This window comes from Mauremys mutica, chromosome 8 (genome assembly GCF_020497125.1).
Source record: "Mauremys mutica isolate MM-2020 ecotype Southern chromosome 8, ASM2049712v1, whole genome shotgun sequence".
NCBI lineage: Eukaryota > Metazoa > Chordata > Testudines > Geoemydidae > Mauremys > Mauremys mutica.
Window position 1 is genome coordinate 71,445,868 of NC_059079.1, and position 25,522 is coordinate 71,471,389.

A 25,522-nucleotide genomic window follows, 5' to 3' on the forward strand; every position below is an offset into this window, starting at 1 on the left:
CCTCACTCCCGCAGCCACAGCATTGCCCCAGTCCTTGGTGCTGCTTCTGCAGAGAGCAGGGAGATCTGCCCCGGCTGCTTTAATTAGCCTGAAAGAGCACCAAGAGGGCAGCCAATGAGCATGCTCTGATCTCAGTGCCGAGCTGCACATTCAGTGGAGAGGGGAGTGAAACGGTGCGCCCAGTGATGAGCTGCCAAAATATTAACAACCGGTTCCCTCCTCCTCACCCCACAAGGGGGTCATGCCCCCCCCGCCCCCCGGGACTCCTGCCCCGCCCCCCAGGACCTCTGCCCCATCCACCCCCCTTCCCTGTCCCCTAAATGCCCCCTGCTGCCCCATCCAACCCCTCCTCTTATTCCTGATGGCCCCCTGGGACACCTGCCCCATCCTACCACCCCTTCTCTCTGTCCCGACTGCCCCTGGAAACCCTGCCCCTGACTGCCTCCCACCGCCCCATCCAACCCCTGGTCCTTCCTGACTGCCCCCCTAGAACCCTTGCCCCCATTCAATTCCCCTGTTCCCTGCCCTCTGACTGCCCCCAGTCCCGACCCTAATCCACCCCCCGCCCTCTATCCAACACCCTCTCCCTGCTCCCTGCCCCCCTTACCACGCTGCCTGGAGATGGGGGCCGCACCACCCAGAGTCGGGGCTGGGAGCCGCGGGCGCTGGGCTGGAGTTGGGGGCTGGGCCAGAGCCGCTGGCCAGCCCAAAATCAGGGGCCGGCCTGCAGTCAGGACTGGGGGCCAGCCAGGGGCGGCTCCAGGCCCCAGCACGCCAAGCGCGTGCTTGGGGCGGCATGCCACGGGGGGCGCTCTGCCAGTTGCCGGGAGGGCGGCAGGTGGCTCCGGTGGACCTCCCGCAGGTGTCCCTGCGGGAGGTCCACCAAAGCCGCGGGACCAGCTGCTTGGGGTGGCGAAATGTCTAGAGCCGCCCCTGGGGCCAGCCCAGAGCTGGGGGCCGGCCCAGAGTCACTGGCCAGGCCAGAGTTGAGGGTCGGGCCAGAGTCGGGGGCCGGGGGCCAGGGACCGGCCCGGAGCCATGCCGCCTGGCCGGAGTCGGGGTCGGGGGCCGTGGGCCGGGCCGGAGTTGGGGTCGGGGGCCGGCCCGGAGCTGCACCGCCCGGCCGGAGTCGGGGCCGGGGGCCGGCCCGGAGCTGCACCGCCCAGCCGGAGTTGGGGCCGGGGGCTGGCCCGGAGCTGCGCCGCCCAGCCGGAGTCAGGGCCGGGGGTCGGCCCAGAGCCACGCCGCCCGGCCAGAGTCGAGGCCGGGGGCTGGCCAGGGGCCGGCCCGGAGCCGCGCCGCCCGGCCAGTGCCGTGGTCGGGGCTGGGGCCAGGGCTGGGGCCGGGGACGCACGGTGCCTAGAGCCCTCCTTGTGCCTCCCTGCCCCAGCTCACCTGTAGGAAGCTGCCGCTTCCCTCTCAGCCCACCCAGGCTTCCCGCGCTAACAGCTGATTGGCAGGAAGCCGGGAGGGGGAGCCTTCAGAGGAGGAGGCAGAGGCAGAGCTGGAGCCAGGTGAGCTGGGGTCGGGGGCAGGGCAGGGCAGGGAGCTTCTGGAGCTTTTGTTAAATTTAAAAGCCCTTTAAAACCGGTTCTAAAAGGGTTTCTAAATTTAACAGCCGGTTCCCACAAACCGGTGCGAACCGGCTGCAGCTCACCACTGGGTGCGCCCCTCCCTGGGCTGTACTCCATGCTGCAGCTGCACCTGGGCTGTTTGGTGCCGTCAGCCCTTCCTCTCTGACTGACCTCTGTGCTGCAGCACTGCAGAGGGTAGGCTCTCCCAGGCCCTGCTGTGCTCCCCACTGTGCAGCTGAAAGAAAGAAAGAAAGAAAGAAAGAAAGAAAGAAAGAAAGAAAGAAGAGGGGATTTAATTGGAGGGGGCCAGCTACGTGGACCCTCAGAGCCAGCCACAGCTGGGGAATAGTATGCAAAAACTATAGCAGCAAACATTGGATAGAGAGGTAGCTCAGACACACTGACTGGCACTAGGCCAGGAGATCTTTTGCACTGTCTGTCTGCTAAATGCTAGCTCCTGTACAGAGTGATCCACTTCTGGTCCCACTCACATTCTCTCTGTTTCCTGCCCCACCCCCAATCTCCCATGTCCAATGCACCTAGTAGCACAGTGAAATTAAATGTTGTGCAGAAAAAGACCATTAAAAATCCCATGTCACTCAATCACATTAGAGGTTGTAAGAGGTGTCCGGTCTGTGTTAGGCTAAAGAGATGACTACCAGTGAAGTTGTTTACACAGACTTTTCTGTAAGTGTAATTGTCATATGCTGGGTGAAATTCATCCTGTGCAGAGAGCTTACATGAGGCCTAGGCACCTTTGAAATCAAACAAATAATGTCTTCCAGGGAAGAAGAACTCCACAGGAGGTCAAACAGATCAGTCTCTCCAGTGACCCTTACACCAAGAAAAATCCAATTTCCCAACAAAATACAGTAAAAATCAAACCTGCTTATATGCAAACATTGGGAGTCATTGAAAAGGCAAAGCCACTTGCAAACTGGGGTAATTCTGTGATGGTGAATGAAAAGGCAAAGAAATTTCAGAAATGCATTCATCCATATGATTCACATCATGCCTTCAAATGGCAACAATAGCCTATGAAAACTATTTTAAAGAAGTTAATTATTAAACTATTGAAGACCTAAGCTCCCAGCAGGAAAAACAGCCCTCGTATTAAATGTAGCACATGCACTATGGCAAGTAAAGGTAGATGAGCCAAGTTCTAAGCTAGTGACTTTTACCATTTGGAGATTAAAAATGTAAAGGAATGCCATTTGGTGTGCATTCTTCTCCCAACATATTTCAAGAACCATCTTTGAGGAATTTCAAGGCACTGAAATTAAAATATATGTTCTTTTAATTAGGGCTAAGGAGTGTAAAGAACTCAATGAAACACTTTTTTCAAATCAAGACTGGATGTTTTTCTAAAAGATCTGCTCTAGGAATTATTTTGGAGCAGTTCCCAGGCCTGTGCTATACAGGAGGTCAGACTCACTAGATGATCATGATGGTCCCTGCTGGCATTGGATTCTAGGTAGTGCAAGCCTGGCACAGATCATGGGCATGTACTGGGCTTGCTCACTCACATGTACAGACTCACTGCTCTTGTATCCGTGCTAACTGAGTTCAAACTAGCTAGGGAAAGCTAGCCCTCACCCAGCACTTTGCTGCAGAGATATACCCTGAACTCAGGGTGAGACGTCGCACTGGCAGATACGCGGTGCATAGGGAGAGACAGGACACATGCACAAACCACCCAGAAATTTGTTTTGAAAATTTTGGCCAAACATTTTAGAAAATTGGCAGCTGAAGTTTGAGTGTGAGCTCCGTTTTCAGGTGCCAACATCCATGGCCTGACTGAGTCCTGAGGACCTCCCAGCAGAGTCCGTAAGAGCTGCAGGCAGGGGTGAAAGTAACTTAAAGGACTTACCAGTACTCCAGAGTCCTTAGAAGGGGTGGGGCCTCAACTGGAAGAGGCGGGGCCACTACCGGAAGAGGCGGGGCCTTTAAATCACCACCAGAGCCCCGCCGCCACTTCCCCAGGGCTCCGGCAGCAGGGCTCTGGTGGCAATTTAAAGGGCCCAGGGCTCCAGCCACTGCTGGGAGCCCCAGGTCATTTAAATTGCTGCCAGGGGAAGCCGATCCACCCCAGTACGGCGCACCGGCTCTTACCAGGGCATACCGGATTACTTTCACCTCTGGCTGCAGGTGCTTGGCACAGTGGGGAGCCAGGCAGTTTATTTAAGTGCCTGTATATTGGGCACCCATTTTAGCAACTCTTGGCCTTTGTTTGTAGCAGCACCCAGACTCCCCTGTGTGATAGCACCCTTGCAACTTTAGGGAGGAACAACACAGGGGGGTGGGACATAGTCACTGACTCTAGAGCATGCATGGAAAAAAAATAGTGGGTGCTCAGCACCCACTGACAGCCCCTGCGATCAACTCCTCCCCCTCCCTCCCAGTGCCTCCCACCCACGGTGGATCAGCTGTTCAGTGGTCTGCAGGAGGTGCTGGGGGGAGGGAGAGGAGTGAGGGCAGGGAATGCTCAGGGGTTGGGGCGAAATGTGGTGGTGCAGGGGCACAGTGGGGGCAGGAAGAGGGGAGGTGGTTTGGGGGAAGGGGTGGAGTGGGGGCAGGGTCTGGGGTGGAGAGGGGGTCGAGCACCCCCCGGCAACTTAGAAAGATGGCGCCTATGGGGGGAGGGAGAAGCTGGTTGGATAATAGGTGCCAGATATTGCCATTTAGAATCATGTATTTGACATATACATATATTTGGGTGTTGGCCCACTTCTAGTGGTTGCCCTTAATGCCCAGCCCTGCCCCCCTGCAGTGGGTGCTGACCAGCACCCAGCCCTGCCCCCTGCAGTGGGTACTGTAGACCAGGAATGATGTCTTGGGAATTGGTCACTCACTTGACACAATAATGCAAGTATTTATCAGGAGGAATGGCTTAGAAATTCCATTTCATTTTCTTTTACTCCAGATGACAAAAATAAACCCTACAGGCCAAGTTCAGGCTGTGGGCCAAAGGGAGATCATGGGCTAGGAGATTTCTGCCCTGATTCTGCTTCCCACAAAACCACAGAGGCCTGCTCTGTAGTCCCCAAGGCTAGAGCTGTGAAGAGACAGTCTGGGGCAGAGAGCAGGGCCCAGGAAGAGTGTAAGGGAGCAGGGAGGAAGCTACTAGACATGACACTGGGCCACCATCAGCTCAGCTGGGCCTGCTCCTACTGCCCACAGGGCAAGGGAACTGGGCAGGGCCTCCCCCACTCCCAGCAGGAGCTGCCTTGTAAAGAAAGGCTGAGTGGGAATAATGGTCTTCAGGATATGTGGTTTGTACCAGCTAATCCCTGGCCCAGCCACTGGAGCAGCTCCCCTGGCAGGAATGTGCACATAGAATCATAGAATATTAGAGTTTGAAGAGACCTCAGGAGGTCTGTGACGGTGTTGCCCGTGGGAGCCAGCTGAGGTCACTCAATTAGGGTGAACTGCAAACAAAACGGGGCAGACAAACCCCAGAAACTGGTGGTTATTCCAATACTTAGATTTACCAAGCCTGCACAGAACAGCTCCTACAGTACCTCACTGGTTACTTAGAAGTTCAAACACCACAGTTCCCTTAAAGTGCCCAGCCTCAGGCCTCCGTCCAGACACACGTCAGATATGATGATGATTACTGAAAATCTTATCTCATCATATAAAGAAAAGGTTCTTCCAATCCCAAAGGATCAGCCACATACCCAGGTCCAATTATAACTTAGATCTTACCCAAAATACACACTATTAGCCAATTCTTATTAACTAAGCTAAAATTTATTAAAAAAGAAAAGAGAGAGAGTGTTGGTTAATAGGTCAATATACATACAGACTTGAATTCAATTCTTGAGGTTCAGATACATAGTAGAGATGAGCTTATAGTTGCCAAAAGTCCCTTTAGATATAGTCCATAGGTTATAGTCCAATATCCATATTCAGAGTCACTCCAGTCATTGGCTGGGGATCTCAATCCTTATGGTTTAAGGTTTCCTCTTCTTGAAACCCAGAGCAGATCTGAGATGAAGTATGATCGTGTCCCAGGGTTCTTATACATTTCCATCAGCCTTTTGGCCTGAGAAAACAATAGGCTTAACTCCTCCCAAACATCCTGGCAATTAGCACAGGGTAATTTATCCATTAAACAGTTCAGATACAGGCTACCACAACCTTCAAAGAGACACATAGACAATAATACTATTTCACTCAAGTATCTTCCTGAATGTTAATATTCCGTTTTTGATCTTTGAATCAAAGCTATAGCAATAGACAAGACTTGTTTGCTTACATCCCAAGACCTGAACAAACACCTACCCTTCTACCTCTAACAATGCAGACTTGAATTTCAAAGCTCTATTCATTGACATATCTTCCTAACCAGTTTCTAAAGTTCGGCCATGGGTCAGGTCAGTCTGTGAGTTAATTAACTCTTTCTGGCCCTGTCTCATAGACTTATAGACTTCAAGGTCAGAAGGGACCATTATGATCATCTAGTCTGACCTCCTGCACAATGCAGGCCACAGAATCTCACCCCTGTAACAAACCCCTAACCTATGTCTGAGTTATTGAAGTCCTCAAATTGTGGTTTGAAGACCTCAAGCTTCAGAGAATCCTCCAGCAAGTGACTCATGCCCCGTGATGCAGAGGAAGGCGAAAAACCCCAACTGAGCTTAGGGCCCCCCATTGTGCCAGGCATTGCAGAGATGCCCGTCACCTACGGCAGGGGCGGCTCCAGGCACCAGCACGCCAAGCGCGTGCCTGGGGCGGCAAGCCGCGGGGGGCGCTCTGCCGGTCGTCGCGAGGGCAGCAGGCAGGCTACCTTCGGCGGCTGGTCCCACGGCTTCGGCGGACCTCCCGCAGGTGTGCCGCCCAATCCGCAGGACCAGGGACCTCCCACAGGCAAGCAGCCGAGCACAGCCTGCCTGCAGTGCTTGGGGCGGCAAAATACCTAGAGTCGCCCCTGACCAACGGGGGCTCCTTGTGCCAGGTACTTACTGAGATTGGTGCCCTCACTGTGCCCGACGCTGCACAGACCCCAAACGAAAGCAGAGCCTGATCATGCCTGTCACTGTACATATGCACACTAAGAGACAGTCCCAAACCTGACCACCTAAATAGTCAAAAGCTATTTCAAGCCATTGGACAGATGGGGAAACGGAGTTACCTGGAGATACTCCTCCCGATCTTCCAGGTCCCCTTCCAGATCACCCATCAGCCTTCTGATAACTCTCTCCGCCGGGGTCAGGGAGGGGAATGGGTTGTTTTGAGAGGGTTCTTCTCATACCAGAAATAAGATGGCAAAGGGGGGTGAGCCTCACAGGAGCTACCCATGCCAGGGGCTCCAACGGAAGGCATAGCAAAGGCCCGTGCCACCTGCGCCCGGGTGCTGGAGAACGCTGCCTATCGTGGGTTTAGGCTGAAATGGCTCCAGCTTGGCAGATCCTGACCTGTTTTTGTTTCTGTCGCTCACACAGTGCACTCCTTATTTCCCCTGCCCACTGGCCACGGCGGCTTGCACCAGCAGAGGCAACAGATGGCCTTTCCCCTGCCAAAGCTGCAACCTGCAGCCCTGACAGGGTCAATCAGTCATCCTTCAATGAGATATTAGATCAGACTCATAACGTCACAAGGTCATCTAGTCCAACCCCCTGCTCAAAGCAGGACCAACCCAACTAAATCATCCCAGCCAGGGCTTTGTCAAGCTGAGCCTTAAAAACCTCTAAGGATGGAGATTCCACCGTCTCCCTAGGTAACCCATTCCAGTGCTTCACCACCCTCCTAGTAAAATAGGTTTCCCTAATAGCCAACCTACACCTCCTCCACTGCAATTTGAGAGCATTGCTGTTTGTTCTGTTATCTACCACCATAGCCTAGCTCCATTCTCTTTGGAACCTCCCTTCAGTTAGTTGAAGGCTGCTATTAAATCCCCCTTCACTCTTCTCTTCTGCAGACTAAATAAGCCCAGTTCCCTCAGCCTCTCCTCGTAAGTCATGTGCCCCAGCCTCTAATCATTTTTGTTGCTCTCTGCTGGACTCGCTCCAGTTTGTACACATCCTTTCTTTAGTGAGGGGCCCAAAACTGGACCCAATACTCCAGATGTGGCCTCACCAGTGCTGAATAGAGGGGAATAAGCACTTCCCTCGATCTGCTGGCAATGCTCCTACTAATGCAGCCCAATATGCCATTGGCCTTCTTGGCAACAAGGGCACACTGTTGACTCATATCCAGCTTCTCATCCACTGCCACTTTACCAGTCAGTCCTCAGCCTATAGCAGTGCATGGGATTCTTCCATCCTAAGGGCAGGACTCTGCATTTGTGCTTGTTGAACCTCATCAGATTTCTTTTAGCCCAATCCTCTAATTTGTCTAGGTCACTCTTGGAGGAGCAGAGGGGTGCTCCGGCTACCCACAGCTACCAAGAAGCCTGGGGATACAATCTCCCAGCCTGATGCCTATCTTCCTTGCCCTTCACCCACCTCTCTGTGTGCTGTCTCCACCCGCTTCCCCACCCACTTCCCTGCTCCTGTGCCCGCTCCTTCACCCACTTCCCCTGCATCCCCTCTCTATATGCCTCTCTGCTTCCTGCACCCCCTCGCCACCCGCTTCCTCTGCATCCCTCCTCCATCTGCTTCCCTGCTCCTTGTGCTCCCTGCCCTTGGGGCCTGACACATTAAAGGGGTCACTCCCAAGGGACTGGTTATGTGGATGTGTAACAGCATGCAGCCCACATGATTGCTGCTGCACTTCCTCCAGAGTCTGTACCCTCTGCTTCTCCTGCCCTGCAGGAATTTTCAGTCCATTCTGGCTGCCTTCCCAACCTGGGGATCTGTGCCCTGTGTGCCTTCACCCTGCCCGCTCCCAGGAGTCTGGGCCCTGTGTCCCTTTCCTAGCAGCCCCCCTTCCCCCCCACATTCTGGCTACCCTTCTCCATTGAATTTCTGTGGGTAGGGATTTTCACAGATCCTTTCTCAGCATTGTGCCTGGTGAGCACCTTGCCTGTCACTAATGGCTGCTCTTGCTGAGCAGTGCCTGGCTGCGATGGGCACTGCCCAGTAGCCAGAGGGGTCAATACGCTTTCTATTGCTGTTTTGAGCTGGAGCCATGGACTCCAGGGAGAAAACCTTCAACATGAAGATAATGGGGAGATTTTAAACAAAAGCATTGGATCATTGGCTAGCCAAGAAATGGTCCTCAAGGGTATTACAGGCAGTCTGAACGCTGCCCTGTGCACCACAGTACCGGGAGGGGTCAGCACAGCCTGGCTAATGCTCTCTTTAGCTCACCATTTCATGCCCCTGGTTCAGATACTGCAGCTGCTTCAGCCAGTACAGTGAGGGTGCAGAAGGAGTCCCTCCAGCCAAGTAGGGCCAGATACTCAGCTGGCATCTGTTGGCACTGGGTGAGGAATGGCAATGCCATTGTGTGAAGGATTTCAAAAATTTGGCATTTTGCTTCATTCCAATTGGAAAATAAACAGAAAAGCAACAAAACCTCATTTCAGAACAATCAAAATATTTCATTTTGACAAAATCAAAATGTTTTTTTTCAATTTTAACTTTTAAAAAATGTATATTTGACTGTAATGTATATAACATACTTTAATATCTAATGCCAAATAGAACCATTTTGAAATGAAAAGTAATTTCACCACAAACAATCAAAAAGTTTCCTTCTGAAAATATCAAAATGGGACTTTTAGAGAGCCAAGGGGGTCTTCTGGAACTTTTCTTTTTGTTTGTCTCCTAAACAAAGTTTCGGTGACATTAACATGATCTTGCGAAGTGTTGCGATTTCAGTGGACTGGCATTCTCTGATGTTCTGGCAAAAAATTTCCAGCCAGCTCTCATGTCAGCTGTCATCGCTCCATTACACCATCTGAGAACATCTCCAAGTCTCCAGGGCCAATGTCAGCACAAAAATCCCATGCTGAGAGTAAACCTCTTTCTTGATGTTACTAATGGCACCACAGATTGCCAACAGCAAAAGCATTTTACAATTCAGCCTTTGGTTATTGCTTTCATTTCTCTAGGGCCTGACAATTCAAATCAGTTCAGTTTGTTTCACTTTCAGTTTCTTAGCAGAGTGTTGTTGGCTTTCAGATGTTGCAGGGACCTGTTTAGATTTTGAGAGATAATTCTTTTCATTATCATGTTTAATTCATCTGTCTGTTGGCCTTGGGTTTGATGGTTTGATTTTTGTAGAGTTTAAATTCTGTAATGCAAGACGATGCACTAAAATCCCACTCTCCTCCCTCCTGTACTTCTAAGATGCAATAAGTACAGGTCTTGCAAAAAGGTCCAATTCCTGTAGAACTGGGGAAAATTTAGGGGCTGAAATCCTTTTTCAGCAAGAAATGCGCATTCAGTGACACCAAAACATTTTGCAAATTTGTGTTGGTTTCGTCAAATCATTTTGGTTAAAACAAATAAATAAAATCAAAATGTTTCATTTTTTTCAGTTTGGAACAACTTTTTAGAATTTCCTTTAATTTCATTAAAGAACATCAAAAACATTAAAAATCTATAGAAATAAAAATGAACTGTTTCATTCAAGCCCAAATGTCTTTTTTTCTTTTAACTTTCTGGTTCACTGAAAAAAAATAAAGAAATGTTGGGTTTGGTTCAACCTGAAACTATTTTTTCCCACCAGAACTGCCAGAAAACCAAAAATTCATTCTTTGCACAGCTCTACTCCAGAGGTCTGTGCTTTTTGTCATACCAGGTTTCTTGCTGGATGTTGTTGTTGGAACTAGAAACCTCATAATTCTTTTACATTTTGGTGAATGTTTTATAAAAAAGATACTTATTTGGTGACAACTACATCTTTTGAGCAGTCACATGTATCCACAGTTCCATAGCCGTGGATGTTGCTATGGAATTGACTCCTGCTGTAGAACTGTGCTCCAGAATCTCAGCTTTCAGTAACAAAAAATTACTGTTGTCCCTTTGACCTGAATTATTAACCAATATCCGAGGCCTTGCCGTCTTGCATCTGTTAGGAGGAGAAGTTGATGATATGAGTCAGGTATAGTCTTTGGCACAATACTGTTTGTTTATAAAGTATGTATGATGTTTCCAGAACACAGGAGGAACAAAGAACAGCAGGCACTTGCGCTGCTCAGAAATCCAAGCCTGCCTTTCCAGCCAGTCCTGTGTTCCAAGATGCTCTGTCCCATGGCTTCCTCCCAGGGCCACACTCGCCACTGCTTCACTGGCTCTCTTGCCTTTCTGTTTACACTCTCTGTCTCACTCGCTCTCAGACACTGACACACACATGCAAAAACACATACACACACCACTGCAACCAATCAATTCCCAATCCCTATGTGTAACCTGCACACATTAGGGCACCCTACCTTTTCCCAATTCATAGGGCTACAGGCGTAACCTGGTTACTTTAGGCACCCCCACCTTTTCCCAATTCGTAGGGCTCCAGGCAAAAAGCACCTACCCTTACCCAATCCGTAGGGCTCAGGGCCACCTGTACCCAATCCATAGGGATGAAGGTGTAACTAACCTGGTCAATTTAAGTACCCACACCCTTTCCCAATACATAGGGCTCTGTGTGTATACTACTTCTGCAGGTTTGCAGGATCTTTTACCAGTGAAAGAGCCTTACACCGTAATATATTACATAACCTCTATTAATAATCACCAAAACCAGACTGCACACACTACACATACAGTGCTCACCACTCCCAATAAGACAGATGAACTTTTCTTGATGGCTAGTCAGGATCAAGTCCATCTGTGAGACTCCAGTTTCTGCACGGTATCATTGGCAGAACATTACAGTCTGGCAGCTATGATCTTTGGGGCTGTGTCCTGAAGTTGGTTCCCAAAGAACTTCCTTTTGGACCCCAGTTTATATAGTGAAATTTGAGTTCTTTTTAGTTATACCTTAACCAATCATTATACTAAAATTTTACTAACCAATCCTAACATACTGTAACAAAATTCTTTAACCAATCCTACTCCACCATCTTAATTTACACCTAGCAAAATTAATTATGTAACAGACAGAAACAATTAAAGAACCAGACAGACACCATGCAGATAAAGAATAGGGAAGTGGGGACCATAATGACAAAACAATAAAGAAATTAGGATTTCACAACCACAATTATTGATAAGTGATCTCTTGCCACACAGGATGCTATCAAACTAAGTTTTTTTTAAATCATTTTAAGCTCTGTTTCTTTATCTGGTGATAGTGGGTGCCATTAGGACGGGTCTCCTTCTTATCAGCCTGATATTACCTTGTTTTAATGTAGTTTAGATGGAATATGAGGATGTGACTTCCTGCTTCTCAGCTAATGGCTGCTGCTTGGCTGCTTTTTCAATCTGGTTGCAGACGAAGGCTCTAGGCCTTACAATATGGCTCCAGGAAAAGGCCTTATCCTTACAGTCCCCTCCTTAATGATGCTTTTACCAAAGTCGTCATTACTATTCCAGGAGTCCAATACTCAGACCTGCTGAGCTTGGGCTTGCCTCCTGGGTGTAATTAACAAGGGCCTTATTTGACTTTGCATGCCAGCTTCCTGTATTCTTCAGACAGATCTCTTCATACAGCAAGCCAAAGCTATTCTGCTCGCTAATAAAGCCAATTGGATTCCAATGATCACCACAATGGGGTAAACCATTATATTTAGCATACTAGTTGCAGAAGGTAACCACTCTAATAATGTTTTCCACCAGGAGTGATATTCTAAATTTGCAATAGTTTTCATTACATGAGTGATTTCTATATTATCATGTTGTACTTTAATACGTATTTGTTCTCCTGTTTTTGCAATATTTTGTAAATGTGAATGTAACATAGGATGGATTAATTTTCTTATCATGGTCATATTTATGCCTAAATTTACAAGTGTTACATTGTGATACAATTGTGGTTTAAACTTTAAGTACTTCACAACCCATACAGGTACATAGTATTTAAAATTACAACTTTTTAATCTTTGTAATGTTGCAAAAACATTTATTAACTAAATAAGTCCTAAAATGCAATTCCTTATTGTCTACTACTACCATTGGGACAATGACTTCTAACACAAACACATCCCCTTCCTGCATATACAACAGCTGACTTTTGTTCAGTAAATATATTAAACATACATCTTTGGGGTTCTTTGTCTTTAACATGGACACATTTATCTCTTTGTTGTAAATTTTGATTTTCACACACATATCCCAAATGTTCATTGGCTACACACTGAAACACATCAGTGGTTTTCCATTGTTGGTTTTCTTTATATGCCCAGGAATGATGATTAACAAAAAATTTGCTTATGTATTCCACTAATCGGATTTCCACAGGTACCACTGGATATATATCAATAGTTAGACTGGGGGGTACAGTTAGTACATATGCTTGTAGAACCATTTGATTTTTATTTATTTATTTATTTAAAATTTATCAATTTCCACCACATCATTAATTGTCTTTCCCCTTCTGTAACATTTTCCAACAACTTTTTTATTTTCAAAGGCAAATTTCCTTGCATGCCTTTCCAGATTATTTGAATGACCAAAATTGCTGACTTATTTCCTGGGTCTGTGTACAGGCTCATGCAAGAGACACATTTTCTTGTATTGATTCCATAGTTCCTGCTAACAATAACAAATTATTTTCATCTTGCTGTTGCCATACTGGCAGTATTTTAGAAAATAATTATTGCCCCGTTCCTAATTTTGATAAGGATGCACTGATGGACTTTCCCAATTCTTGTATTTTAGCTGTAACATAACTTGGTTTGTTTGCCATTACCTCTGTGGTAGTAGCATCCAGTACTCCAACTTCTAATTCAGTTTTACCCAAAGCAGTTCAATACACTTCTTGGGAGCCTTTTCTTTAGGCTACCCACCACTCCTGGCTGCCAGGCAAATTCAATAACCTTTAGTAGTTTACATTGAGATAGTATTAGGGCAGCTATACCTTCACTGGGCCTTTACTGTACTGCCCCTTATAGTAATCAGGGAACATGTTGCAATGGCCTTCCTTTCCTTACATTTAATTTTATACAACACCCAGGTGCATTCAGCTGGCCTTGCATACTGGAAGTTGATTAAGACTTGCTAATTATTACTGATTTTTTCCCCCCCAAGCAACCAATGTTTTCACATACCCTTTTTTTTCCTTGGTAATTTCACTTTGTGCTTTAAAATGTTTTATATCCATTCTTTTATTCCCACCAACAGATAAACCTTCTGTCTTGAGCATATTTTGCCTTTAAATGTGCTTTTACCACCTAAGGATGTTTCCCTGTTAACAGACTGGCGCTTCTTGACCTCTGCCCTTCTGCAACATTGGTTTCTGTAAATACAGTTAAAATGCTTATTAATCCTTTTCTGCCTAATGCGGTAGTTTCTTTTTTTGTAAAACAATACACAACAATGCTACCAACAGGACAAACAACACAAGACAAAACACAAAACACAATCTTTGTTGCAACAGTAGATCCATGGTATTCTGGTTTGCTCTTCACCTAGTACCAGCTTCTCCTGATTTTCTGAAAGACAAAAAGAACATGTTTCTACCCCTTTTGGGGTGGCAGATTATTGCTTAAAATATCCCTTTCTTTTACAAATACCCTTGCTGATTGCAGGCAAAACAGAGGAATTACCCCCATACTTTCCTGTGTTTTTGTTCTATAGGCAGGCCAGGTTTCAATGGCTTCTACCTTTTAAGGGTTATGAGGAAATTATCCCACTGCTCAGTTATTAAATTTATGAGGTAGTGCATCTTAGTTTTTCTTCTTATACAGCAGACCAAGTTTGTAATATATTTTCTGCTGTGCTAAGCTTTAAGTTTATTCACAGGTAATAGCTGAGAAGCATCATTACCATATGACCTTAAAGGTTTTTATTCAAAAATCATACACACTACACATTGTTACAGGGGTACTTATTAACAATACATTTATCCCAATGTTTAATATTAACATCAAATCTATTAAAAGTATCTTATTACATGCCTTTTATTTAGATAATTTGTTTTTGAGGCCAGTGAGTTCAACGTTCTCTTGAAATTTTTGCATAGGCTTTTTAATTTAATTATATCCTTGGGGGTTTGGTGAATTAAAAGGTAAGGGTGTCATGCATATAAGCAGACCCCTTTTATACCTGTCTTCAGATTTCAGCACTGCATACACACAAAAAAAAGTATATTTTTTTCTACTTAGGGTTAACCTGTCACTTTCTTATTTTTAGTTTTGACTCCTTTTTCCACCTTCCTCTGGAGGGTCATAATTTGAGCCTTTTGGTTTCAGGTAGTTTGTTTGCTGACCAGGTATGTCCCTTACCTGTAGCTCCTTTGTGCTGCTAAAGGCAGTTCTCTCCTTTCTCTATCAGTTAGGTAATTTGCAGTAACACAGATGCTTTCTGGCTTGCTTTTGGATCCAAAGCCATCAGCAGCTCAGAGACTCTATCTTTAAAAGCAGCAAAGAGTCCTGTGGCACCTTATAGACTAACAGAAGTTTTGGAGCATGAGCTTTCGTGGGTGAATACTCACTTCGTTGGATGCATGCAAAACTTCTGTTAGTCTATAAGGTGCCACAGGACTCTTTGCTGCTTTTACAGATCCAGACTAACACAGCTACCCCTCTGATACTTGTCTTTAAAAGGGACACAATCAACTTCCACCAGAGTTTTGATTTCTTTTCACTTTCAACTCCTGCTTCCAAAACACACTGCGATCTGAAAAAGAACACACAACCTATTGTGGATCCCTTTGAAGCCCTAATAGGATTTTAATTAAGTTGCATGTTTTGTTTGCATTTCATTTACCCCTTCTACAATATACACTGCACATGTCCTGGGGAAAATGCACATTCCTTTCATAGTTTAACTTCTATAACTTTATATTAGCCATATCAATTTTTACATAAGGTGTAACTGTTTCTTTTGTGCTCACAGAGTTTTCATGTACCTTTATCAAAGTGACAGGCTGATTACGCAAAGCCACCTTAAGGCTCAGTGTTTCTAATGTTGCTGCTGCTTTTTTTTTTTTTTTTTGTGAATCTCACCCCTGCTGTTGCTCCAGAGGGGCGCTGTCTTTTTAAATTTCTTATTCTTTTACTACAGCCCTTATCTGCTATTTTGCTACCAAAAAACCAAACAAAAAAAAACCAAACAAACAAAACATCCAGAAATCTCCCCATTCTCCTGGGTTTGACTTCCCTGCTGTACCCATGACTTTGGTCTTTAAAAAGATATTGAACTTTATAAAGCATTGAGGTACCTTAAGGGTTAAATGCTAAATATCAAAGCTAAATATGGGCTGGATGAATGGACGGTAAGGTGGATAGAAAACTGGCTAGATGGTCGGGCTCAACGGGTAGTGACCAAAGGTTCCATGTCTAGTTGGCAGCCGGTATCAAGTGGAGTGCCCCAAGGGTCAGTGCTGGGGCCGGTTTTGTTCAATATCTTCATTAACGATCTGGAGGATGGTGTGGACTGCACCCTTAGCAAGTTTGCAGATGACACTAAACTGGGAGGATAGGGTGACCAGACGTCCTGATTTTATCGGGACTGTCCCGATATTTGCTTGTTTGTCCCGCGTCCCGACCAATGTTAGGTCGGGACACTGGACAAAGAAGCAAAGGCTCCGGAGCCTGAAGGGCTCGCGCCCTCCCCTGCCCTGACTCCCCCCCCTCCTTCCCCCATTGGATCCTTCCCCAAATCCTCGCCTCTTTCCAAGCATGCCATGCCCAGGAGACTCAGGGGAGTGCGGGGCCGGGGTGAGTGTGAGTCTGGCCTGGCCCCGAGCAGGCAGGACTCGGGCGCGGTACCTGGAGGGAGAGTAGGGGGGCGGCCCGTGGGGCTAGGCGGCGGCTGTTCTCCTCCCCTGGGCAGGGGACTCAGGAGCAGCCGCTGCTGCAGCTCCCACTGCTGCGGGGGGAGGAAGTGGCCAAGCACGTGGCGCTCGGCGGCTGCGGCTTTGGTGCCCGGGCCCAAACCCCCTGAGCCCGGGCCTGCTGTGGGGCAGCGCGCACACTGCGCTCAGCCCCTGGCCAGTCGCGTCTGGGCTGGCTGCCCAGCTGGTGCAATCCCGTGGCGGAGGCATCGCAGCCCAGTCCCGTTGGTTCCCCTGCAGGACCCGAGCGGGATGCGGGGGGCTGGGGCCTGCTGCCCCCACTCCGAGGCCGCCCGCAGGATTGCACCAGCTGGGCAGCCAGCCCAGACGCGAGTGGCCAGGGGCTGGGTATGCGCAGCGTGCGCGCTGGGTCCCCGCAGCAGGCCTGGGCTCGGGGGGTTCGTGGGCGCCAGAGCCGCAGCTGCCGAGCTTGGCCAGCGGCCGCTTCCTCCCCCCGCGGCAGTGGGAGCTGCAGCAGCGGCTGCTCCCGAGTCCTGCTGTTCAGGTGGGGAGAACAGCCGCTGCCTGGCCCCGCAGGCCACCCCGTACTCTCCCTCCAGATACCGCGCCTGAGTCCTGCCTGCTCAGGGCCAGGCTGGACTCACACTCACCCCGGCCCCGTGCTCCCCTGAGTCTCCCGGGCCTCCCTCCAGCACTTGCGGAGGGAGGAGGAATCGGGGGTGGGGGATTTTTTTTTTTTTTTTGCTCTGCCGCCATTTCCCCCCCCCCACCCCCCCGCGTCCCGATATTTGACCTGGGTGATCTGGTCACCCTATGGGAGGAGTGGTTGATACGCTGGAGGGTAGGGCTAGGATACAGAGGGACCTAGACAAATTAGAGGATTGGGCCAAAAGAAATCTGATGAGGTTCAACAAGGACAAGTGCAGAGTCCTGCACTTAGGACGGAAGAATCCCATGCACTGCTACAGACTAGGGACCGAATGGCTGGGCAGCAGTTCTGCAGAAAAGGACCTAGGGGTTACGGTGGACGAAAAGCTGAATATGAGTCAACAGTGTGCCCTTGTTGCCAAGAAGGCTAATGGCATTTTGGGTTGTATAAGTAGGAGCATTTCCAGCAGATCAAGGGATGTGATCATTCCCCTCTATTCAGCACTGGTGAGTCCTCATTTGGAGTACTGTGTCCTGTTTTGGGCCCCACACTACAAGAAGGATGTGGATAAATTGGAGAGAGTCCAGCGGAGGGCAACAAAAATGATTAGGGGGCTGGAGCACATGACTTATGAGGAGAGGCTGAGGGAACTGGGATTGTTTAGCCTGCAGAAGAGAAGAATGAGGGGGGATTTGATAGCTGCTTTCAACTACCTGAAAGGGGGTTCCAAAGAGGATGGATCTAGACTGTTCTCAGTGGTAGAAGATGACAGAACAAGGATTAATGGTCTCAAGTTGCAGAGGGGGAGGTTTAGGTTGGACATTAGGAAAAACTTTTTCACTAGTAGGGTGGTGAAGAACTGGAATGGGTTACCTAGGGAGGTGGTGGAATCTCCTTCCTTAGAGGTTTTTAAGGTCAGGCTTGACAAAGCCCTGGCTGGGATGATTTAGTTGGGTTTGGTCCTGCTTTGAGCAGGGGGTTGGACTAGATGACCTCCTGAGGTCCCTTCCAACCCTGAGATTCTATGATTCTATGATTCAAACAACACTAGTTACCTGTGTCTGGCAAAAAGTGTCTGTCAGTTTTGCAACTTTGAATGAAAGATTCAAATGGATTTTTAGTGGTATTATTGAAAAACAAAACAAAAAAAGAAAACAATTTATCTTAAACCTACAAACCAGAGTTTTATAAGCCAGGAGTGTTGGTTTAGGTCGTAAACACTCCAAATATTCACACAATATATTTATACACACACGCTCTCTTTTGCTTAACATACCTTACACTGCTTTAATTTTTACATAGCTGTACCTAGATTATATTTGCATACATTTGGGGGCAGTTAAGTTCCAATAGAAACTCCTTTTGTTCTTTTAGCGAATTTGACTAAATTGTTCAGTCAAATGATTTAAATTAGATTGTCTTTTTGCCTGGCTTATTTACAAACATTTCTGTGGAAAAAGGCCCATTTTCCCTTCAGAATGGCTGCAAAGAAACCAAGATTTCTTTTTCTATAACCAGCAGGAGTAAGCAGCATGATAAGCCCCTCTGAGCCGGACACCCCCGACCCTCCCCCAGTCCTGACCCCCAGTTCTGAGCCCAGCCCCTCTGAGCCGAGCACCCTCCTGACCTCCACCCCCCCAGCCCTGACCCCCAGCTCTGAGCTCAGCCCCTTTGAGCCGGGCACCCCCCTGACCCCCAGCTCTGAGCCCAGCCCCTCTGAGCTGGGGACCCCCCTGACCCCCAGCTCTGAGCCCAGCCCCTCTAAGCTGGGCACCCCCTGCCCCCCCCCAGCCCTTACCCCCAGCTCCGAACCCAGCACCTGTGAACCGGGCACCCACCTGACCCCCCCCCCAGCCCTGACCCCCAGCTCTGAGCCCAGCACCTGTGAACCGGGCACTCCCCGACCCAGAGCCCAGCTCCCCACCCAGCCCTGGGCAACAGCAGTGCCACCCCCAGGCAGCGACAGCCTATTAGCACCAACCATCACCATCACCCAGTGACAGCCCATTATGTAGTTGCAAATGTATACATACCATTAAAGCATTTAATGTTTTTAAACAATGTATTTTGTGTATTTTCAAATTATTAAAAATTATTTTTTGAATGTATTTCACTGGTTAGTATCATGTATTTGGAAATGTAAAAAATATAGTATTGCAACTTTTTTTTATGGAAGGGGCCCCTGAAATAGCTTTGCCCCAGGCTCCTTGAATCCTCTGGGCGGCCCTGCAGCTGGGTGTGTCCCTACCTGTGTGAATGCTGGTGAAGTGTAAGACCAGGAGCATGTCTGCAGCTTGTCACAGCAGCACAGTGTGAGAGGGATTGCAGACTGCTGTGTTAGTGGACTCAGCAGTACCCCAGTTCCAGGTGACACCTGGGCCGGGGGAACCTGTCACACCCTACTCACTGAATTTGCAATCAATTCTAGGGAAAGCCCTTGAACCCCATGATTTAGCTTATGTTTGGCTTTGCTGTGAAGCTCAGTGCCTTTGGCAGTGGTTTCCTATTGTTTTAGCTATCACTACACAAAAGAACATTAAATTGCTTCATTGTTCAGTGTCAATGGTGGTTAGCACTCCCACTGACTTTAATTAGGTCTGTGACTGAGCTGTAGATCAAAGAGTCACTTAGTGACAGCCATTAACACCTTCCAGTTATGTTTCTAGCTTTAATGGGTGTGAAGAAAACCTTGAACCATGTGGTATCTGCCTGAGGTTGAACCAGCCTGAAACAATACCTCTGAGAGGTGTGATCTGCCCCTTTCATTTCAATGAAGTGTTGCTTATGAAACCTAAAGATGACATTTTGCTTTCCAATACTGTTCTCTATTTCAGTACTCCTCCTTATAGCCAAACCGCTAGCTATATGTGTGACGTTATCTGATTAAAATAGGACCATATTGATCATTGTTGCAACCACTGTTATATATTTGCAACAAATCTTGTACAAAGATTGGCAAGTGAGGTGTCTATGAAAACCATTTGCTGGTTATGATTAGGCTATCTGTATGCATGTATCGTTTTTGTATTTGAAATTATGAGTATTGGCTCTATACCTGTATTTCAAATGTTTGCTCCTGGGGTAATGTCCACAAGGTATTTAGCCTGCACATCTTGAAGGGACTATTCAAATTAACTGGCTAATCAAGAAACACTTAACTGACAAATATCAGAGGGGTAGCCGTTTTAGTCTGGATCTGTAAAAGTGGCAAAGAGTCCTGTGGCACCTTATAGACTAACAAACGTATTGGAGTATGAGCTTTTATGGGTGAATACTTGGGTATTCACCCATAAAAGCTCATGCTCCAATATGTTTGTTAGTCTATAAGGTGCCACAGAACTCTTTGCCACTTAACTGACAGTGGACCCTGGGAGATGCCCATCTACACAATTGGACTGTCCTGCAAATGTTCCATCTGAAGTATAGGTAATGGCTTCCTGCAATGACTAGGCAAAATGCATGGACATGTGACTGGTCCATGTGACTCCAACCAGCATCTTGTTACTGTACTTTTCCAAAGTAAGAACAATGGGATTCCCGCCACATGACAAAAGATATCAAAGGCCCTGGAAACTCCTCCATTTTGCCTCTACCTTGCTCCAGCCTCTTTCCTGCCCAAAGCTCAGGACTTTACTAATGGGAGCATTCTAACTAATGGACTCAGGTCCTTCCAATGATTTAAAAGCAGCCAGAGACTTGACTTAAGCCAGCAGTTTATTCCATCACTGCTACAAACCTGAACCAAGAACTTGGCAATTACTGTATGTATTTGATTCCTTTAACCAATTTTAACTCTCTTCTTTCTTTCTTTCTTTCTTTCTTTCTTTTTATGAATAAACCTTTAGATTTTAGATACTAAAGGATTGGCATCAGCGTGATTTTTGGATAAGCTCTGAGTTATATATTGACCTGGGTGTGTGGCTGGTCCTTTGGGATCAGAAGAACCTTTTATTTGATGAGACTGGTTGTAAAGAACCACTCACCTCTGAATCTAGTGTTTTTGGTGGTGACCTAAGAACTGGACTGCCTGAGGAAACTGCTGTTCTGACTTAGTGTTAGCCAGTGTGGTGAAACAGAAGTTTACTTTTGTTGCTGGTTTGATGTATCTTATGGGTTGTGTTTGCCCGTTTTCTCAGCAGTCTGTCCTGAGTTTGGCATTCTCAGTTGTGGCCCACTGATGCACAGTTACAATGTGCTATCCCAGAAACCCATCCTGCCTCCTGCCCAGATAGGGAATTTAACATCAACAAACAATACAGGGGCTGCTGTTCTGACTGCATCACTCATTTTCATATTTCACCCATTACAAACCATGTGTTTTAATGGAAATTCAGCTGCCGTGGGATTTCCCATCTGCAGCCTCAGCATCTGAAGAGGGGCCGGTGGGGGTTGTACTCTGAGCACAGGCATTAAAAAGAGGGAGTCAAGTAGGAGGGAGCTACCTGAGGGAGCAGCGCTGCCTGCTTCTCCCACAGCATCCTCTAGCCAGCCTGCCCCACCCAGCCAACCTGGTGAAGCCTCAGCAGTGGCCTAGGCCCAGTCACTTCCCAGTGGAGCAGCTAACATGCTGTTTCTGCACCATGAGAGCTGAGACTCCTCCAACAGCAGCCACCACCTCCCAATAACACCCCCAATTCCCTCCCCAGACCCTGCCCTGTGTGCCCCATAAGCAATCCCCAGCCATTGGGTGCTGACTCCCAGCACACTGCTGACTTTGCTGCATGGCAATCGGCACTTTGCACATGCCTAGGTTAGACAGAAGCAGAGCAACCAGCCCCTGTGCAGGCATTGGGAAGAACTGCTGTCTCCTATCAGCCTCCAGGAACCTGAGGGAGCTAGGGTGGGACTGCTACTTCCCAGCCCTACCTCCTGCTCTGCGCACTAGCCCCCAGTTGGCTCACTGGCTGTGAGCAGTAGGACAACCCCGCTGGGTGGTATGTGCCAGCTGCACCCTTTCCTGCAGCCAAACTTGGCACAGTATCCTGCTGTCCTGACCAGGGCCCCAGGCAGCTGCTCCCTCCCCAGTCCCTGCCTCACTTCTGGGAATGGTAGCAGGAGACTCCAACTCAGATGCACTGTCCCCAACAGGGAGCGCTCTGCTCTGTGAGCCATGTCTTCCTAGGGCGCCTCGTTCCCTGCCCCCAGGGCCCATCCCAGGCCCTGTGGCTCTGCTGCTTCATCATCCTCAAGACAATCTCCTCCTGGAAGCACCTGAGTGCAGAGGAGGATAGGGGGGACATGCAAGAGGCCTGCAGGGCCCAGAGGTCTTCAGTGCTGCCTGAGCCTGAACCAATCCAACCTGCTCACCTGCAGAGCCTGGCATGTGGAGTGGGCGAGGTGGGGCTCAGTGTTGTGTATTTGGTTGTCATGGATTTTGTTGCTATGGCAACTGAGTTAGATTATTAGGGGATAGCCCAGCCAGTTTCGGCCGGCTGGGTGAGCTCTGAGTCTGTAAATAAAATGGTAGTTTTGTTAGCTGTCTGCTGTCTGGCCTCAAGTGATTTCTTCCTAAACCGGCTGCCCCCAAGGATATAACAAGTGGCGACGAGGGTGGGATTCTGGTGCTGCTCCAGTAACGGAAGTAGAAGTCAAGGTAAAGAACAAACAAACAAACAACCTGCTTGTTTGCACTGACTGTGAAAGTGAAACTAAAAATCATGGCTACTCTGACCAGGCCACTGGAACCTTTTGATGAGACTATAGAGCAGTGGCATGTATATACTGAGCATTTTGAGCCTTTTGTTATTGCAAATGACATTACAGAAGCGAAGAAGGTGCCAATATTCTTAAGTGTTGTAGGGGCTAAAACCTACTCCCTGCTACGCAGCTTACTACACCCTGTTAAGCCTAAGACTAAATCTTACAGTGACATTGTGGAAATCCTGGGGTCCCATTTTTCCCCAAAACCACTGGTAATTGCTGAAAGATATAGGTTCCACAAAAGAGACCAAAAGGAAGATGAAACAGTTGTACAATTTGTAGCAATTTTAAAAAAGCTAGCAGAACACTGTGAATTTAAAGAGATGTTAAATGATGCCCTGCGTGACAGGTTAGTGTGTGGCCTCTACAGTGAAGCTATACGGAAGTGCCTACTGATAGAGGCTCAGCTTACCTTACAGAAGGCTGTTGATATTGCTGTCTCCATGGAACTGGCTACAAGGGAGGCGCAATACATCGGTGCATCCCCTAGGGTGCAAAAAGTGTCACAAGAACCGACCCACAAAACTGTGCAGAGTCAAGAATGTTACCGCTGTGGTAAGCCAGGTCACCAGGCATCAGAATGCTGGTGTAAGGACCTGGTGTGTCGACACTGTGGCAAAAAGGGACACATTGAGTATGCCTGTAAACAAAAGAAAAAGAGGCCGGTGGTCTGGCCAACAAAAAGAGGAACCCTGCATACCCTAGAGCAGACCCAGGATGATCAAGGTGACACCTCATCGCAAGAGGAAGTGCCACTGCATGTTTTGTCTTTGGCAGTGGGCTCACATGAATACTGGGTAACCCCGTTGTTGGATGGCAAACCTATACGCATGGAACTGGACACCGGTGCAGCCGTCTCGCTGGTCTCCGAGACTGTGTAGAAAGAAAAGCTACAGCATCTTCCACTTAAGGCAACAAAAACAGTTCTGAAGACGTATACGGGAGAAGCTGTGTCCATGTTGGGCACTATTGATGTTAAGGTGGAGCTCAATGGACAGGCTGCTAAATTGCCACTGTTTGTGGTGAGAGGTAACTACCCAGCCTTAATGGGTAGGTCTTGGCTTGGGAAGATTCAACTGAACTGGGCAGAAGTGCACCGGATGACTAAAGAAGAAACCAGTCTAACCCCTATACTAAGGAAACATGCTGCTGTTTTTGGAGATGATTTGGGAAGTATGAAGGGAATCACTGTGACATTGAACATTAAACCTTACAGTCCACCAAAATATCTGAAAGCCCGAACTGTGCCATATGCCATCAGGCCAAAAGTTGAAGCAGACCTGGAGCGCCTGGTCACCAATGGAGTCCTAATACCAGTTACCCATAGCTCATGGGCCACTCTTATCGTTCCAATAGTGAAGAAAGATGGCTCTCTCCGGATTTGTGGTGATTTTAAAGTCACTGTCAACCCAGTGTTGTGTGCAGAGCAATACTTGCTTCCCCGCATCGATGACCTCTTCGCAGGCCTGGCTGGGGGACAAAAGTTCAGTAAGATTGATCTGAGTCAAGCATATTTACAGATGCACGTCGATGAAAAGTCTCAAGAGCTGTTGACTATTGTGATTCATAAGGGGCTTTATCGATACTGTTGCCTACCCTTCGGAATAACGTCTGCTCCCGCCCTGTTCCAGAGGGCTATGGACCAGATCTTGTGTGGCTTGTCAGGAGTTCAGTGCTATCTGGATGATATCCTGGTCACTGGAAGAAATGAAGAGGATCACTTAAAGAATTTAGAGGCTACCCTACAAAGACTGGAAGAGTGTGGCCTACGAGTTCGCAAAGACAAGTGTGAATTCTTCAAGCCCTCTGTTGAATATTTGGGACACATCATTGATTCTGCAGGTCTTCATAAGGCCCCCTGCAAAAGTTAAAGCTATTGTGGAGGCTCCCCCACCTCGAAATGTAAGCCAGCTGCACTCGTTTCTAGGACTACTGAACTATTATGGAAAGTTCATCTCACAGTTAGCCACACTGCTAAAACCACTTCATGAGCTCCTTGGGCAGAACAAGGCCTGGAAGTGGACTGAAGCCTGTGATGTTGCATTTAACAAAGCTAAGGATGCATTGCTAAATTCTGAAGTTCTAACGCACTTTGATCCATCCTTACCCCTACAATTGGCCTGCGATGCCTCCCCTTATGGAGTGGGAGCAGTCGTGTCACACATTATGCCTTCGGGAGAATAGGTCTATTGCTTTTGCTTCACGCACTCTAAGCAAAGCAGAAACTAACTACGCCCAAATCGAACGTGAGGCATTAGGAATTGTTTTTGGAATTCAGAAGTTTCATCAGTACCTGTTTGGGTGAAAGTTTACTCTTCTCACAGACCATCGACCCCTGACGTCAATTTTTGGACCCTACACAGGCATTCCCCCATTAGCTGCTAGTCATATGCAACGTTGGGCATTGTTACTTTCCGCACACACATATGAAATCAAATATCGGAAATCCACTCTGCATGGCAATGCAGATGGCCTCTCAAGATTGCCTTTGCCGGTCAAACATCAAGATAGTGCCCAAAAGGAAATCTTCTACTTTGAACAGGTAGAAAATACACCCATCACTGCTACTCAGATAAAGAAGGCAACTCACGTTGACCCAGTATTGTCCCAAGTTATGGACCTGGTGATGCATGGAAAATCTCGACAAACCTCTCCGGTCTCACCCGACCTTGTTACCTACATGTCCAGGAGGATGGAGTTATCGGTCCAATCTGGTTGTTTGTTGTGGGGGAGACGTGTCATTATTCCACCACCACTGAGATCACAGATGTTAGAATAGCTACATTTCGGTCACTGTGGAATAGTGCAC

General features: G+C 47.8%; 1 long non-coding RNA gene across 1 annotated transcript; it reads right to left on the bottom strand.

Annotated features, from left to right (window-relative positions):
- Positions 1-10,271: 10,271 nt before the first annotated feature.
- On the bottom strand, positions 10,272-22,359 carry LOC123375652. The gene is made up of 3 exons (XR_006581546.1): positions 22,321-22,359; positions 13,675-13,862; positions 10,272-10,538 (listed from the first exon to the last, which is right to left on the bottom strand). It is a non-coding gene; the product is annotated as an uncharacterized LOC123375652 (long non-coding RNA).
- Between the last annotated feature and the right edge of the window lie 3,163 nt (positions 22,360-25,522).